The sequence below is a fragment of the Theobroma cacao genome, chromosome 5 (genome assembly GCF_000208745.1).
Source record: "Theobroma cacao cultivar B97-61/B2 chromosome 5, Criollo_cocoa_genome_V2, whole genome shotgun sequence".
Taxonomy (NCBI): Eukaryota; Viridiplantae; Streptophyta; class Magnoliopsida; order Malvales; family Malvaceae; genus Theobroma; species Theobroma cacao.
This window is the reverse complement of record NC_030854.1, coordinates 9182900-9185352: the sequence shown is the minus strand read 5'-3', so window position 1 is coordinate 9185352 and position 2453 is coordinate 9182900. Positions and strand designations below refer to the sequence as shown.

Sequence of the window (2453 nt, the reverse complement as noted above, 5' to 3'; positions counted from 1 at the left end):
ATTTTCAAAAAAAAATAACGAAAATGCCCCTGTGAGCTAGAAAATAATATTTTATTGTTTTGAGTTGGAAACAACTTATGATTTCTTGAAATGCGAGATTTAATAACTGTCGCTCACCGGGGAGATGCGAAAGTTGATGCTAAGCCTTGCGGGGTTTTGATCGGCATTCGGGGTAATGAGTGCTTATTAGGACATCGCGGCGGTTGTCACGAGCCCGATGGGAGTTCCGGGTCGTGACAAATAAGATAAGTAGGAAAGTGTCAAAGTATCTATTGTTAGTCAACATTCACAAGATATTCGAATAGAAAGTTACAAATGATTGTTCATATATATAAACATGAAATGAATTTTAAAAGTGCTTTACAGGACCCCTCAAGTAGATGTTGTAGCTAACAAAAACCTGCAAAAAGATGTTTTATATAATTTGGCACATACATAATTTGCTATGCAGATGAGATTGTTCAAAAGATGTGGACAAAACGTTAGTAAGTGTTGCTATACAAAACATAATAACTGTTTGATTGTCTATTCATTTTTACCATAGTCAGAACTATACAATGGAGCTACAAAAAATATGCTCTAGGTATGGTAAAAATTAGCTAGTCCTTATTCAAAAGAGCTTCCTTCTTTTCCTTGTTGCTATTGCACTTTTGGTGGATTTGCTATTTAGATAGAATGATCAAATATGTTTAGTTTCATGCTTATTGTTCTATTGCAGTTATAATAAAAATTATGTTCACTATATAATTTACTTGCTCAATTTTGTTTTTTTTCTTTGTTTTTTTTCCCTAGTGACTTTTCTGGGAAAAGCTCTTTGGAAACTTTTGTGATGGTTGCGGATAGGGATACTTCCATTTGGGGTTATTCCATAGTTAATAGTGGTGTCTCGAAGGGTGTTGGGTTTGGGCTTGCGGAACTTGAGGCTGCATCAAATTTTAAGCTTTCAGGCATCGTTTGTTTGACACTATTATAATAAAAAATCTTGTACATTGTCAAACCCTGGTTAATGGCTTTTCCTGTCAGCCTTACCCTTAATGTTCTTTGTGTGTTGATTAATGCCTTGACAAGAGCCAGAAAGCCCTATTGTCTATCAATCTGATTGCAGCTAGTTTTGCGATGGTAGGACCAATTAATTTTTTCTATTTAGATTAAAACAATTGCACATTGGTTGCAAGCATTGTAGTACCATCTAGTTGGTGCTTCCACATTCACAATTGTTGTAATGAGTTCAAACTTGTTGTTCTGTGAAAGTTGAATATACAATACCACACATGTCATTGGGAATTTTAGTCCTTATTGATAAGAATTGTCTAAGTAATATTTGCTATAAGTCTTATGGTGACATAAAGGGAAGATTCTATCATTATTTTTCTTGGCTCCATTGCTAGCAACTCTGTAACAACAACCTTTAACGTTCTAATTAGTTGATTGAGCTGGCTTTCAGTTTCCAATGGTTGGAGTTGTAGTTGAATTGGTTGTTCTTGGTAGTTGACAGTTAGTTTTTATTGGAAAAATTATATAGCTTTAAAGGTAGTTGTTAATTGTAAACTTAAATAGTACAATTTGTGTTGACATTACCTTGCCTTCACTTCATTGACTTTTGGAATGTCAGGGTTGATGCACATTCTTGTTGCTGAATAAGAGGGGACATATAGTGATCCTACAAAAAGTATATAATAAATGTTTATGTATTTTGCATATGAAGTTCTCACTATGATAAGTAAAAATGTTTTATGTATTGTCCTTACACATGTAACTTTTGATCATCACTCTAGCGAAGATAAGCACAGCATTTGTGCTTCAATAGAGCAATTCCTCTTCTTGTATGTCCAATGTTAACTCTTCATACAATACAGCCTTCAAAGTCTCATAGTTGTTTGAACATATGGAAAAGCTAAGTACTTTATGTAAGCTGATAAACGATATCAATGAAAAAGATGAGTGCTTGTTTGTTTTTTTTCATTTAACTTGTGTTTTGAATGTGTATGTCTCACTTATGAACAGGCAGTTGTTTGATGTTGAGTTGGACTTTTCTTATAAGACTCATCATCATTAGTAGTCCAATAATGTCACAACCCGGAACTTCCATCGAGCCCGTGACAACAGCCGCGAAGCCTCGACAGACATTCTTCACCCCGAATGCCGATTGAAACCTCACAAGGCTTTCATATCAGCTTTCGCACTTCCCCGGTGAGCAATAGTTATCAAATATCGTAATTCAAAGGATTACGAGTCATTTTCAAATCAGAACATAACATATTGTTTTCTGGCTCACAGGGGCATTTTTGTCATTTTTCGTCAAAAATCTCAAAACTTGCTAAAAATGTAGTAGATAAGCAAAATATATATATTTAGTGATTTAAAAACAAATTAAGTATCTAAAACGTTCAATTGAAATGAAAATTTGACCATTTGAATGTAATAAAAATATTCAATAAAATAAACTATTTTCT

The 2453-nt window shown here is 33.8% G+C and overlaps 1 long non-coding RNA gene across 2 annotated transcripts; it reads right to left on the bottom strand.

Moving 5' to 3' along the window:
* LOC108662102 lies at positions 215–2155 on the bottom strand. Of its 2 annotated transcripts, none has more exons than XR_001927882.1 (3): positions 1749–2155; positions 1579–1660; positions 215–662 (listed from the first exon to the last, which is right to left on the bottom strand). It is a non-coding gene; the product is annotated as an uncharacterized LOC108662102 (long non-coding RNA). The 2 variants fall into 2 exon arrangements; XR_001927883.1 differs by having other exon boundaries at positions 215–400.